The sequence below is a fragment of the Thrips palmi genome, unplaced genomic scaffold, assembly GCF_012932325.1.
Source record: "Thrips palmi isolate BJ-2018 unplaced genomic scaffold, TpBJ-2018v1 HiC_scaffold_3, whole genome shotgun sequence".
In the NCBI taxonomy this organism is placed as follows: domain Eukaryota; kingdom Metazoa; phylum Arthropoda; class Insecta; order Thysanoptera; family Thripidae; genus Thrips; species Thrips palmi.
In genome coordinates, this window is record NW_023144630.1 from 5,162,754 (window position 1) to 5,178,499 (window position 15,746).

The window sequence follows — 15,746 nt, forward strand, 5'->3', positions numbered from 1 at the left end:
CATCATCATCAACATCGTCAACAGCCACAACGTCAGCAGCAACATCAATAACACCACCACCTTCCTCCATAGCCGGACTCATCCCTCAGTCACCCCCACCCCTGACCGCCTCATCAAAATCACTCTTCATTTAACTTTTAATTTTTGACAGACTTGTTAAGTGCCGTGTGTGAATGTGACTGAGTGATTGGGTGACTGAGTAAGTGTGTGTGTGAGTGAGTGAGTGGCCATTTTAATTGGCTGAGCGATAGCGAAGCCAGTTACTCCAGTGCGGTTGAAAAGTTTTGTCTGTCTGTGTGTCTGTCTGTCTGTGTGTGTACACTACTCCTCCTGAACGGCTCGGCCGATCTGGCTGAGATTTAGCAGGGTTATTAGGTATGTTCTTGGCTCGGCACACGCGAAATTTCACCATCCTAGCTCAACTGGTTCAGTTTTTATAGCCGAAAAACACCTTAAAAACGGCGAAAAATCGAGTTTTCTGTCGGTAGACCTCTTCTGTCTGGATGAAAGGGGGGTCTGGGGGGCGGGGCCCCCCAGCCTCAACAAGTTGAAAAGTTACAAGGGTCAAGATCGTGTAATTTGTAGATGAAGCACCTCTACCTAGAATGAAGGGGGGTCTGGGGGGCGGAGCCCCCCCGCATGCAACAGTTTAGAAGTAACTGATGGTGGGCAAGCATTGTCTGCCGAAGGCAGCCTAGCGCCGCAGGCCAAGGTAGGTACGCCAGGCGCGGATTGGAGGAACAGGCAGCGAGACATCGCGAAGCCTGTTACGACAAGACGCGGTCTGGCGTAAACCTACCTTGTTAATTCATTTCTTCATTTTTTTAATATTAATAATGTGGGGGAAAAAAAGGCAGATGAAATTTTTGGACAACTACGCACTATGCAACGACGCACTATCTTTTTAAGAATGTACCTGTGAACGCGTTGACAGTTCAAATTTTGAGGATGTCAACAAGCCATCCCAACCAAACCAGCACTCGGCTACGAGCGTATCCCTCCCTGGTGTCTGCCCTGGGCTCAGGGGAGGTATTGACCGCACGCCTAGCAGAAAGCATTCTTCGGTCATTTTGACAGCAGCCCAAAGCTCTGGATTTTAGGCCCCACGTTAATGGGAGCACGGTTTCGCGTCAAAATTATTGCAAGGGGCGAAGCCCAGGATCAAGTTCAGTTAATTTTCGGCCAGTGACGGCAGCAGTTCCGCCGGATAACCCAGCTTTAGCGCTATGAGAATGCAGGTTGGTTGACCCAACAACGGTGGTTCAGTACGGAATTCCTGTGTTTTCGGTATGTTAAAAATGGAATGCATGTTTCTGTGAAGTACTGCAATGGTACAAAGAATACACTTCATTTTTTTCTTCTCGTCGCAGGTGGTGCAGCAGCAGGGAGATACCCTCTATGTGCTACCGCACAGTGTCCATTGGGGGTTTAATCTCGGCCTGAATGTGAATGAGGGAATTAATATTGCTCCCGCATCGTGGGCCAAACATGGCATGATTGCTCCAACACGATGCTGTTGTCTCAGGTATAAATACACCTTGCTTTTGCTTTCTTTTCACTTGTTATTTTCTTTCATAACTTATCTGTAACTTGGTTTTCTTTGCCTTTGATTTTTTTTTTTAAAGTCCTGATGACGAAGAAAAAAGCCAATTAGACGTGGTCCCCCTGCTGGAGAGGATTGGCATTGATGCTGCCACAATCCAGGACTTACAAAGACAACTGGTTGGCTGAGCGATAGCGAAGCCTGTTACTCCAGTGCGGTTGAAAAGTTTGGTCTGTCTGTCTGTGTACACTACTCCTCCTAAACGGCTCGGCCGATCTGGCTGAGATTTTGCAGGCTTATTAGGTATATTCTTGGCTCGGCACACGCGAAATTTCACTGTCCTACCTCACGTAGTTCAGTTTTTATAGCCAAAAAACACCTAAAAAACGGCGAAAAATCGAGTTTCCTGCAGGATGTATCTACAAGTAACAAAAACGGTACGGGGACAGTTAGCCGATATTCAAACCAGCCCGGCACTGCCGCTGGGGTCGAATTGGTGTCAACTTTACGGTTCGAATGAGACGGCTTTTCACCGAGCGTAAGGACTCATGTTGGAGACTTTCATCCTCTCCTCCATCATTTGGCTCGTTGGCATTCCAAAAATACAGTAGATCCATTTTTAAAAAAATACGATTTCAAGAAATCCTAGGAGTCACGAAGTCAATTTAGGTAGGAGTGTGGAGAAAGCAAAAAAGTTATGTAAAAGGTAGGGGGTGGCTCAAGGGTGGCTACGAACGGCAGTGGTACCAATGTGGTCGATGTGCCACCCGTCAAAATTTAACCTTGGCATTAAAGAGAAATCAAAATGCCGGGAAATTCGAAAAATTCCAATGCTAATGTATTCCACAGTGATCTGACAAAGGAACATCTTTGAAGTCCATCATTATGAAAATTTTGGTAGCAGAAAGAAGGCAGTAAATTAATTTTCGCGGGTTGGCAACAATTTTGTCGGCGTCTGCGCCCTTGCGAAAATCGCGAAGCTGAAAACACGAGTATCGTCGCGCATTAAAACCGCCCCTCCATTGTTGCTGACGTTGAATTGTTTGGCTTGTTTCAAAAGGCTACGGTTCTCTAGTCATGTTTTCTTCAATTCTGTGTAATAGTTCTCACTCACAACGTTGCAACACCACGACGGTTGGCTTGACAAACTTTATAAACTCGAGAGGGATGGTCTCGAAACGCGGGTGAGTCTTGTTCGAGGAACATGAGCACTGAAAGTCGCGAGGTGCAGCGAAGCGATCATGGTGCTAACTGAATCAGAAGTATCATCAAACCTCGCTAAAAGGAGCAGCTATACATGACCAGCTTATTCAAAAAGAAACTAAAAGTCTTAAAGCGACTCTTAAACTACATTAAGGAAAGATAATTCACAGATGCATGTGCACTGGTACGCAGTTAAATGGCTCAATTCACTCAGATTTGAAAACAAAAATTTTCAACAAAACAACAACAAAAACAACAACGCAGCGGTGCGGGATTGGTGCGGGACACTCTCATTAAAAGTCACTGGCCGGCCGGCCGATCCAAATGGCCACGTTCGAAACGACATCAATTCTATTGTTGCATCTTCTCTAGCTGCAGTCAAAGAGATTTTTCATTTCGAACGTGCTTTTTCAGCTTTTGAAGTAAGCTGTACAGAACCAAAAAGAAGCTCGGCTATTGGTCCGCCCCGACTCCGGCTCCCCCCACTCCCTTTTTTTTCCCTTGACGAGTCGAGTTTTGCCATGGAAACGGCGATTTTGACAGCAAATTTCTCAAAATTGGCCGGTAACTTTTTAACTATATTTCAGCATCAGAATCAGCGTTCAAAGTTCTACTAGTGTGCAAAGTCTCATTAAAATCGTTTAGAAAATTTCCGAAATGCATAAAGGGCCACACAAATTGAATCTCGGGCCGGCTGAATCCTGGGTATACTATAAGGCTACTTCGTGCCTAAAAAACTAATTGAATTGCAGAATGGTATTGCGTATGTGATATTTCCGCGTGGTTTCGGTGGTCGGGTGAGAGGTTGGGTACTGACGACACGCGCAGGGGTACCCTGCCCTGGCAACCCGCACAACACTTGCACTGCGCCTTCTCGGCACGGCAGTTCTACCCCTTTGAATGCACCCAACCAGCAAGGTGTCAGTCACTGTTGCCCTGACTCACATTGGATCGCTCCCCAGAGCCGGCCAACAGTCGGTAGCCTCGTCTCGAGCTGTGTGGTTCTCTCCAATAAACCAAGCCAACCTCTCTCTACACTCCAAATCCGGGGTGTCTAGAAACTATACGCCTTAGGCGTATGCCACAGAAAAGCGAGCGCCTTAAGGCGCCTCGATTTTAGACGCCAAAGGCGTATACCCCATTGAGCACCTTGTGCAGATAGAAGTCAGCATGTGATCACCATTGGTCGAAGGAAAGGTGCGTGCATTGTACACACCCTGGATCATAGGCACTGAGCTCAACAGGACTCTAGGTGCGTAGAATGTAAAGTAAACACCCTCTAAGGCCTCGGTAGGAATGGCTTCGGCCAAGGGTGGTGTTTACATTCTACGCACCTAGAGTCCTGTTGAGCTCCGTGCCTATGATCCAGGGTGTGTACAATGCACGCACCTTTCCTTCGACCAATGGTGATCACATGCTGACTTCTATCTGCACAAGGTGCCCAATGGGGTATACGCCTTTGGCGTCTAGAATCGAGGCGCCTTAAGGCGCTATACGCCTAAGGCGTATAGTTTCTAGACACCCTGGATTTGGAGTGTACTCACCATCGTCCTTTACCCGTCTTTCTCACTTATAGTGCCCTACACTACATGTATGGAAAATGGTTCCACCCTGTATAAGAAAATGTGGGGAATCATAAGCAAGGATAGAAAGGAATTTACGTGTTTCACATTGAAGATTCACTCACATACACACAAACAATGTCACACGAGTCCTGTGAAGCTATATCTTTCTTCATTGTATTGGCAAAGGCCAAAGCACTAACTGCACAGCATTGTACACCATGATACGATGGAAACAATGTAGCATTTCCTTGATGAATACTTCATATCTAGAAATTTTCCCCGTCAGCACTCCGAGACGGCCAAGCTTGTGGCGACTGAGCGACGGACAAAGGAAAGGTATGTTCTAAATGTAAGTTTCACTGTTAATTGATCCAGGAAGCGGAAGAAGGGGATAACTCAATTTTGGTCATTTTTCAGGAGAAACAAAAAACTGTTAGCAGGGAAAACTAAAACAAAACAAATGAATGTTGCAGATGTTAATAATTTCAAAAAGCATTCGTAAAATTTTGGAAAAAAAATCAAAAGTGTAAGGTCACTCCGTAGAGGATTTCTGCGACTTATCACTTTCCGCTGAAATGGAAAACAGAGTCAGCTCACCTTATAATTCCTAAACCAAGAGGAATTTTGAGACAAGTCAAGTGGAACAATAGTCTGCATAAAGTGTATGTTACTCTGGTGTATTTTTTGGACTTAGCTCTTTTTTCCAAATTGAAATTTAAAATTAAGGGGGGGTTAAGTTGAGTTGATTCTTTTTACACTAGATCCATAAAAACACAAGTTGAGTTATATCCTTTTGCCAATTTGTCAAACGGACTCATGTAGACTAAGGTTGAGTTATCTCCATTTTCCAATGAAATTTAGACTGTAAAAGGGGTTAAGTTGAGTTATACCCTTTTTCCATGTGGATTTTCTCCTAAACTGCTTGGAATTCAGTCAAATAATTTGGTGTAATGATGTAAACCATTCTAAGGCACAATAATAAAATAAAAACTCAATTTGGGGATAAGTCAAGTTATTCCCTTCTTCCGCTTCCTGGATCAATTTGATGTGAGTATGTTGCAAATTTCTATTAATTCCATTCTAACTCTGCAGAGGAACAAAGATTCTGTGTACAATCACCTCAGACTTCAAAAAACGCATGAATATGTGCAGGCAAAGGTGCCAAATGAGATATTTTCCGAATTTCTCCTAAAGTTTCCCTTGCTCACGAAGCACTCGAAGTGAAGGTAAGTTTAATCGAGGAGAACTTGTTGTAGTCTGGTTGAGTATTGTGCTATTTGAGCAAAGAAACGACACGAACACGGTGGAGTCTGGACATAGGAAGTCAAGTATTTATTCTTTTTGTACTGGGAACCTCACCGAAAAGGGCTCAGCGCAGCACTTTCACCTCGTCAAACGCCAAACGACCCTTCGATGGACCCTTTGGCTTACACAGTATGTTCCTAGGGAGGAAGAAAAATAAAATTTTAACATTCGGTTTCAGTTTGAGAAAAGCAGGCTCTCATAGCAATTTCAAATTTACGAGGGGACTTGCATCGTAAGACTGCGAAGTTAAGGTAGAAACTTTGTAAAGGCAATAAAGTGAATTGAAGGCATCTGGAAAGGACAGCCCCCCCCCCCTCTACGACCCCTAGTTATGCCGCCTGAAAAGTAGGCAAAAAGTGCTCCCCCCCTTAGGCCGACTCCGACTCTGGATCCGCCACTGAAAGGTCATGGAGATCAACAAGAAATATATGATAAACATGCCAGCTCTCCATGATAAGACAAAAAGTGGGGGAAACTCAATATTTCTTCCTGTATTTAATTCCTTTTTTTTGCCCTACGCCTTGTGTAAGTAAGTCATGAAGTTGTAACGCCAACATCTTGTTGCTGCTGTGAATGACAAGGAAATTGTTGGTGCATTCATGGTGTTTGACGGGAGTTGCTTGTTCTCACGCAAGGAGCCCACAGCTTTTCAAGGTGTTGCTTTTCTTCTGTTATTGGCTGTTATTTATCCAGTTATTGGCTGAGTGATAGCGAAGCCTGTTACTCGGGTGGGTTTGGAAAGTTTTCTCTGCCCATCTGTCTGTGTGTCCGCACTACTCCTGAACGGCTTGGCCGATTCAGCTGAGATTTTGCAGAGTCATTAGGTATGTTCTTGGCTCGCCACACACCAAAATTCAGCCATCTCAATCCACTCGGTCATATTAGCCAAAAAAACACTTATAAAACGGCAGAAAAAAGACAACTTTGTTGGTACTTTCAACTTCTTGCCAAGTTTCATGTCGTTTCCTATGTGTTTGAGGCTGCTGATGACGAAACAGCGACCGCGGAAGTGGGGTGCAGGGGGGGCGGCTGGCCCCCCCTGAAATGGAACGGGGGGGGCGCCGCCCCCCCTGTTTTTACCGTTGTAGCGTCGCAAATTTCTGTATAGTGTCCAAATTTTAACCAAAACACGCTAATATTTTCGTAAATTCGCTGGCTTTCAGCTCGCTTCGCTCGCCTTTCTTGGTACTTTCCACTGTTTGATGACTTTTAACTGTAGTGCTCCATTATAGCTTGTATTTTTCATATTTCGATGGCGTTTAGCTCGCTTCGCTCGCATTTCACTGACTTTGAGGGTCAAAAGCGGCCTCCTAACTATTGTAAATTCCACATTACACACGGCAAAAGTACCGCCTGGGATTCCCAGGCGGTGCCTGGAAAATAGGCCCTTTTTCCCATGATGCGCCTGGGAATCCCAGGCGGTACTTTTGCCGTGCACGCATCTTATTAGCCCCCCCTTTTTCTCCTGACACCCCCCCCCCCCTTAACAGAAAAGTCTTGCCCCCCCAGTCATGAACTACTTCCGCGGTCCCTGTGACGAAAATAGAACCCATTCGGACCTCCGACCCAGAGCTAAGTCAAATCAATGTAGATTTGATGACCGAATGCTATTTTTTGAGGGGATCACGCCCAATTCTACGGTTTCGGTTTGTTGGTTGACCGAAAGCGAAGTCAGTTACTCCAGTGTGGTTGAAAAGTTTCTTCTGTCTGTCTGTGTGTCCGCACAACTCCTCCTGAACGGCTCGGCCGATCTCGGTGAGATTTAGCACACTTTTTTTTAATGTCCCTTGGCTCGGCACACGCGAAATTTCACTATAGTAGTCCAACTGGTTCAGTTTTTATAGCCAAAAAACACCTAAAAACGGCGAAAAATCGAGTTTCCTTCAGGCAGATTACTTCTATCTTAGAGAAAGGGGGGTCTGGGGGGGGGAGCAAACTCGCAAGAAGTTAGAAGTAACCAACCATGGACAAGCCATTGCCTGCCGAAGGCAAGATTGCGCCGCAGGCCAAGGTAGGTAGGTCAGGGCGGGGAAAAACTGGACAGGGGATGAACTGGACACCCCACATTTTACTTTAAATGCCGTATGTGCTGGCCTGACAACTGTCGTGTAATGAACCGCTGATGCCACGGAACAACTTTTGATGGTTGTTATTCCTGTGCCTACGGTATTTGAAGTAAAATACGGTGTGTCCAGTTCTTCCCCGCCCTGACCCTACGCCAGGCGCGGAGGACACGATTGAAACGGCTGCTCAATTTATTATTTATTAGTGTGCTATTTATTATTTATTTGAGCGGCTGCAAACATTTATATCCTGATTATACTCATTTCAGCTGAAAGTCGTCTCTTCTCGTTGGCTGATAGCGTGTTTCGTTTTATATTTGTTATAAGAACGGGTTTGACGATCACCAGATAATAATTTGTCAGGCCATGCTTTACTTGGCGTGGAAGAGCGAGGACACCTTTCCAACGAACGCGCGGCCACTGTACTCGGATGAGACTCCAAATGCCACCATCAAAGCAAACCGAGCAAAGTACGTGAAAGCGTGAGGACATGCATGAAGAACATCCATGGACAAGCGTGGAACTTGTGGAAATTGAATCGTTTATTTTGATTATGATTTCTTTGAGTGTGCTGCACTTCTCCTGTCTATTTCAGTGAATAATTAGGGTATTTATTAAGGGCAGGCAGTCGTTGACATCAGCGACGAATCTGACGACAGATTCTGAGGAGGACCTTGAACCGAAGAAGCAGAAGAAGAAGAAAGCAAAACCAAAGCGCACCACTCGACGCCTGAAGAGGCCTAAGGGAAAGCGGGAGGACAAAGAACCTCGGGCCAGGAAGGTACGGATAAAAGACATGACCTTCCTAACTGCTCCGGTAAAACTGAAGCGTAGTTGTAAGCTTGTTTCAAGCATACAACTACGCTTGAACACTTCACGCTTGACGTCAAGCGTAAAGAAGAAATTCCACCATGCATTTATATAGGCCGGAGAGGGGCAAAATGGAGGACTATGCTTGAAGCCAAGCGTAGTTGTACTACGCTTGAAGAAAGGCGTAAAATTACGCTTGAGTTCTACCAGTGTGCGTCAGCGCTGGATTACCACGTCAGAAGTGGTGCCCATGGGAGTTCAACGCGCCGGGTGGCAATTTGCGTTGCCGCCAACGCAAGGGCTTCCAGGGGATACGTAAGTACTCGTTAGGGGTGGTCGAATGTACACTTTTTTCGAAATCTCAAAAGTTAGATGGCGCATTTAGTAGTATTTTTTCTGCTGATTCCGAATATGTACTTGGTTTTGAGAAAGGAGTGAAACTGAGGGCGCTACCAGCCTTTTAAGTTTTGAAAAATTGCTTAAAATGCGAATTTTTAAAATTTTATTTTTTCTCCGTTTGAAAATCACCGTACATTTTCGGAATCGGCAGAAAGAATGCAACAAAATGCTCCATCTAATTTTTGCATAATTTTTGCAAAATTGACATTTTGAGAAAAGTACGCTCTTAAGGGTGGTCAAAAACACTATTTTCGTCAAAATATCCATTTTGAAAAAATTATGCAAAAATTAGATGGTGCATTTTGTTGCATTCTCTCTGCCGATTCCAAAGATGTACTGTGATTTTCAAACGGAAAAAAAGTAAAATTTTAAAAATTCGCATTTTAAGCAATTTTTCAAAACTTAAAAGGCTGGTAGCGCCCTCAGTTTCACTCCTTTCTCAAAACCAAGTACATATTCGGAATCAGCAGAAAAAATACTACAAAATGCGCCATCTAACTTTTGAGATTTCGAAAAAAGTGTACATTCGACCACCCCTAGTACTCGTAGCCCGTAGAGGCTGAAAGCAGCAGCGAAGAAATTGACAGCAGCAGCACCTCTGACATCAACCCCGGAAAGAAGAAGAAAGCTCGACATTTTGTTCAACATTTTAACACTTGAACCTTTGAACTTGAATTGAATCGTTTTCCTTGATGATTATGATTTCCCGAAGTGTGCTGCACTTCTCCTGTCCATTTCGGTGAATAATTAGGATATTTATTGAGGCAGTCATGGTTTGCCTAATTTAGTTTAATTTTAAACGCCCCTTTACCCGACCTAAATATTGTCAGATTAAACAAAAATTGAACGTTCGGTTTTTGTAATCATTGGAACCGATAAAAACTGTGCCGCAAACGAAATTGAAAAAGAAAAAAACATTATCTGTGCATACCTATGCACCACCCAACGGAAGACCCCAAGTCCCGGCGCTACTCCCTGGCACTTTGCTCGTTTCTCAACGATATCATAAGGCAGGGGGCTCCGTCTCCAAACGAAGTTGATATCGACAACTCTCCAGCGTTGAAAGTAGCAGTGGCCATGACACTTTGTGGATGCACTGGGCTAAGGATTACTATGAACAATAAGTAGAGCAGCTCCTGGGAGCCACCAAAGCCGAAGCCACGGTTGACTAAGTCGCACCCCGCACGAGCGCCCAAGCCCGCTCATCACCAGCGCCGCGACGCCGCAACCTCCGACGCGACCGCAACCTAAGCGTACAGCACCATCGGTACCGACCGACGCCATGGACGTCATGTCATTGCGCCAGAACACCTTCCGGCAGGCGTTCCATCGAAGCCGTGCGGATCGCCTGTCCCGGGCTCTGGAGCAACAACCAACAGGAATCCCAAGGTCTTTGTCGGGGCCCCCTATTTGAAGGTCACTTGTGGAAATTGAATCGTTTATTTTGATCATTATGATTTCTTAGAGTGTGCTGCACTTCTCCTGTCTATTTCAGCAGGGGGTGGCAACGCCCTGCATCTTTCTTGACGCCATGTTCGGCCACCCCTTGCACATTAGTTTACTTCGACGAGATCCAAAGTAGGGTAAAAATTCGTGAAGCGTGCACGCTCCAAAACGCGACTGCGGCGGATCCGGTCGGCACTTGCATGGATGATTACCCACTTGACCCTTATTAAAAAGTGACATATACTTTGGGCCTAACATCAGCCGTTTCCGAGATAGGGGCAAACATAGACTTTGGTAGAGAACTCCGGATTTCCGCATAAATTCGGTCGTAGTTTGAAAACTAATTGAGATAATTGAATTCCGTTTGCGGCGTTGAACTCAGGATAAAATTCTGCATAAAATGCATTTTTTAATTTTTTTTGTCAGATTTTTTTAAGTTTTCGAATTTTAGACTAAAATATAGAAATTAGTTGAAAACTATGTTCCCTTCGTTCAAATGAGGCATACTATGGCTCAAAATCTTCGTCAATCCTTCCTACAAACGAAAGTACCAACGAGGAAAAACACTTTTTTCCGTTCTCTCACAATCTCAATTCTCCTGAACCTCTGCAAACGCCTGTGGCGACGGGGTGGGCCGTCCCGCTTAACATCCATGCGAAACGGGACTGCCTATCCGTTGGGCGCTCTGAGCGCCTTGCGCAGCTGTTCCCCGCACCTCTCCCCACCTCCCGCCTGCCAGCTGCCTTACATCAACTCTCTTCAAGAGGGGTGGAGACTTGGGTACGTTGAAAGTATGGATGAAGAAATGCAGGAGGTGGAAGTAAATCCCCTGAATGAGACGGGTATCAGCGGTGGATATGAATTTGAAGAAAACCAACTTAGAGTCCAGTACAGCGACATCCTTCTGCTGGTGGAGCCCAGAGTTTTTAAAAAAGGACAGGTGTACAAACTTCTTGCCAAAGATATTAAAGTAGCTAATGAAACTTTTAAACATTGGAAGAGTACCAAAAGTTCAATTGTATAGTTCAAATATTGAACTTTTGTTCCTGAGTGAAATCATGTAAAGATAGGGTTAAGAAAATCAAACTGATCAATAAAATTTTGTCTCGTCTACTTTTCTCATCATGCATTCTCAGTCTCTCCCTAAAACCGTTCACATGTCACCGTCACCTGATGTCAGCTAAAAGACAACCTAGCCTGACCCTGCACACAAACAAAACAAGTATTAAGATGGATTTTGAGCAAGGCAGACTAAACAAATAAATTTGTAGTACATAAGGGAAAACCACACTGTAAAAATTATGTTGTGAATTTACAACGGAATATTTTACGAAGGTTTTTGGGAATGTCCAAAAGAGCACTGTAAATGTTTCTTTCCTACAGGACCTTTTGTAAATCAACGGAAGTTCGTCGCTAATTTACGAAGGTTCTCAGTAAATTTACGAAGAAAAATCATAAATGTACAAAGTCTGCTGTAAATTAACGAAGGGCTTCGTAAATTTACGACGGGCTTCGTTAATCTACGACTGGTCTTCGTAAATCTACGGCGGACCTTCGTAAATAAACGAAGGAACTGTTGGCAATTTTTTTGCCGAAGGATCCGTCGTTAATTCCAGACGCATAATTACGAAGGTTCTGTGAATATTATGGAAGGTTCTTTGTTTATTAACGAAGGTTCCCTGTAAATTTACGAAGGATCTTTGTAGATTTACGAAGGTGCTTCGTAAATTTCCATTGTTATTGTAAAATCGACAGAGATCGTTAAAAAAATTAACGAATGTTTTTGTAAATATACGAAGAGCTTCGTAAATTAACGAAGGAACCGTTGGCAATTTTTTTGCCGAAGGATCCGTCGTTTATTCCGGACATTAATTTTTACAGTGCAAAGTTGTATCGATGAATAGCGTTTGGAGGAACGCCAAACACTATAAGTACATGTATCAGGCAAAATGTAATGCAAACGAGAATAGAAAATACATTGCTTAAGATTTTTTGAGTAAGTGCCCAACCTTATCTTAGCCTTCGGGGGGGGGGGGGGGGGGGGGCAGCTGACAGGCGGGAGGTGGGGAGAGGTGCGGGGAACAGTTGCGCAAGGCGCTCAGAGCGCCCAACGGATAGGCAGTCCCGTTTCGCATGGATGTTAAGCGGGACGGCCCACCCCGTCGCCACAGGCGTTTGCAGAGGTTCAGGAGAATTGAGATTGTGAGAGAACGGAAAAAAGTGTTTTTCCTCGTTGGTACTTTCGTTTGTAGGAAGGATTGACGAAGATTTTGAGCCATAGTATGCCTCATTTGAACGAAGGGAACATAGTTTTCAACTAATTTCTATATTTTAGTCTAAAATTCGAAAACTTAAAAAAATCTGACAAAAAAAAAATTAAAAAATGCATCTTATGCAGAATTTTATCCTGAGTTCAACGCCGCAAACGGAATTCAATTATCTCAATTAGTTTTCAAACTACGACCGAATTTATGCGGAAATCCAGAGTTCTCTACCAAAGTCTATGTTTGCCCCTATCTCGGAAACGGCTGATGTTAGGCCCAAAGTATATGTCACTTTTTAATAAGGGTCAAGTGGGTAATCATCCATGCAAGTGCCGACCGGATCCGCCGCAGTCGCGTTTTGGAGCGTGCACGCTTCACGAATTTTTACCCACTACTAAGTCCATTAGAGCCAAGCTGTTTTGTTATTACGATAATATATGAATTGAGGAAGTGTTTAGGCCAGGTTTCAACTCAAAAACTCAAAAACTTTCCAAGATTACGTTTTGAAAATATAAGTAGACACTTTTCTTGTAGCGATTTTAACAAAACCTAATTTTTCTCTTGTTTTCGCGATGCGGTTTCAAGGAGTGAATTGATCGTAAGTGTGCTCTCGTTTAATTATTACTTTAAAATGACCTTTTAACTTGATGCCGCACTCAAGTTTCATTCGATTCCTTTGCTGGGTTCAGAGAGTATCTCCTTGAAAAGAACCATGATTTAAGGGGGGTCGAACATGGCGTCAGCATACGTGTACAGCGTTGCCACCCCCTGATTTCAGTGAATAATTAGGGTATTTATTAAGGGAAGGCAATCGTTGACATCAGCGACGAATCTGACGACAGAGGAGGACCTGAACCGAAGAAGCAGAAGAAGAAGAAAGCAAAACCAAAGGGCACCACTCGACGCCTCCTTGAGGGTGCCCTTCCGAAGAATTCGTTCTCCTGTATCATTCTTAAAACAACTCCATTCTTTTGCAGCTTGCTGCAGTGCAATTATAACCCTTTAGGGGCGTTGACATCACCGGTGCCGAAGACAAACATGTCTATTGGTTCACGGCCATGGAGCTGACACCGTACCGTCGATACGCATACCTGGCCGGACCGGCCAGGCTCCTGAACCTCTCTTCCGGAGTCGGGGTGAAGCTTGAGACAACATGCGGTCATCACTCCTCGGGCCAGGAGGTACGGATTAAAGACATGAACCCCGTAGAGGCAGAAAGCAGCAGCGAAGAAAATGACAGCAGCAGCACCTCTGACATCAACCTCCGGAAGAAGAAGAAAGCTCGACATTTTGTTCAACATTTGAACACTTGAACAAGCTTTGAACTTGTCGGAATTGAATCGTTTTTCTTGATGATTATGATTTAGTGTGCTGCAGGGTCATTCCGTACGTAGGGGCCGCTTTAGCCACCTTAGAAAGTCACATAATCGATCTTGCTTGTTCGGCCTGAATTTAGCCTAGATGGCGTCAATAGGACACCAAGACGACACTCTGAGCGTGGGCGAGCCACAAGTTGACTTTCGTTTTCTCCCCCTATAAAATGACGGAAATTACGCTTGACGGAAATTACAAACAGATGTTTCTGGCTCACTGCAAATGCCCATTGCCTCAGAAATATGCTATAAGTTTGGCACACTAGTGCGACGTCAAGACGCGCCCTTTCACGTTTAGGATGACTTTCTAAACCCAATAGGAGAGGGGCGCGAGGGGCATACGGAAATTACACCAATTGTTACAACCCACAGTTTTCACAACTTCCTCTCGCACACTCAGCCCCCTTACTTTTTCGCCACCGGGATTCATTCATAGGGTAAACAGACCGTGCTGATTCTAAATACGGCGGGGGTTTTCAGCAGGGAACACTCCTAGTAGTTTTTATGATGGTTACTTTGAAACTGCCAAGACAAAAGTCGGAGTACGGTGGACATTTGGTACGCGTTCTGAAAGGACACTTCTAATCAATATACGATCTTAAAATTCAGGCAAGATAGTCACTATACATTAGAGTTTTGATAGGTGTGTGTGGAATTCGAGGATTAAGAATGGAACAAACTGTTACAGAGCCGCAAAATTGGTGTAAGGGGCGAATGGACATGACGGAACTTACAAAATCAACTCTTTTGGCCCCCCTCTCGCGTCACATGTTGGCTTTGAAAGTCCATATACAAAGGGAACAAGCCAGACTGGTGCCAAACAAGATTCTCAAGTGCATAAATGGACTGCACTCGAATTAGTTTGCTCTGGGGAGGGTGTCGACACAAAAACGCCCTCTACGCGCGGAATCACCCTCCACTTCTCCTGTCCATTTCGGTGAATAATTAGGATATTTTGGCTGAGCGATAGCGAAGCCCTTGTTTGGCTGAGCGATAGCGAAGCCCTTGCCGTGTTTGGGCGCACCAAAAACCGACTGGTCGTGCGTCTGTCTGTGTGTCTGTAACTCACTCACGTTTCTCAGCAACTATTGAACGAATAGTATCCAAACTTCACACCTGATGTCTCCTAAACATTCCCCAGGGGGAGTTTATCTTAGATCAGCAATTATCATCGTTTGAAATATTCAAAACACCGTTTTGAACTAGGTTATTAGCGTTGTTAGGTTGGTAGTACCGTGTGGCCGACCAATTTCTCATACCAGCTGCCGCGCTTGCAAGCCGTCTGCAAGACGGGACGGCACTTTTGCAAATAAACAAACTGAAGAGCAAAGGGGCTCCGAAATAGGTTCTGAGTTACTTTTTTAATATTCAAGAATGATTGAAACCCTTCCGGAATGTCAACAGAGGAAAATACGAAAACTGAAAGTGAGAATGGTTTGCGTGTTTCGTTCTCCTCTCCCCCTCCCCCGTCACGGGGGAATCTTCCTTCAGGTCAGTGCACTGTGAGTGTAGTTGTGAATGGTAAATAGAATGTTTTCTTTGCCTTTTACTTTGTATGCAGCTACTGATTTTGTTTCCTCTGAAAACATCTTTATTTTTAAATAACGTAGTCAATCAAATCAGGTAAATGCATGAATAACTTCTGTTGAAATTAGAAGACATGTTAATTGTCTTGGTTTGACTCGGGAAATGTCATTCTATTGCAATGCTGCAAGTAACATAAATATTCTAGTCCTAACATCTATTGATTAAAAGAATCAATATATAGATGTGTA

At 44.3% G+C, this 15,746-nt stretch overlaps 1 protein-coding gene across 1 annotated transcript in view; it reads right to left on the bottom strand.

Annotated features, from left to right (window-relative positions):
• The window catches only part of LOC117648591, a 282,401-nt gene that overhangs the window by 187,031 nt on the left and 79,624 nt on the right, over positions 1–15,746 (bottom strand).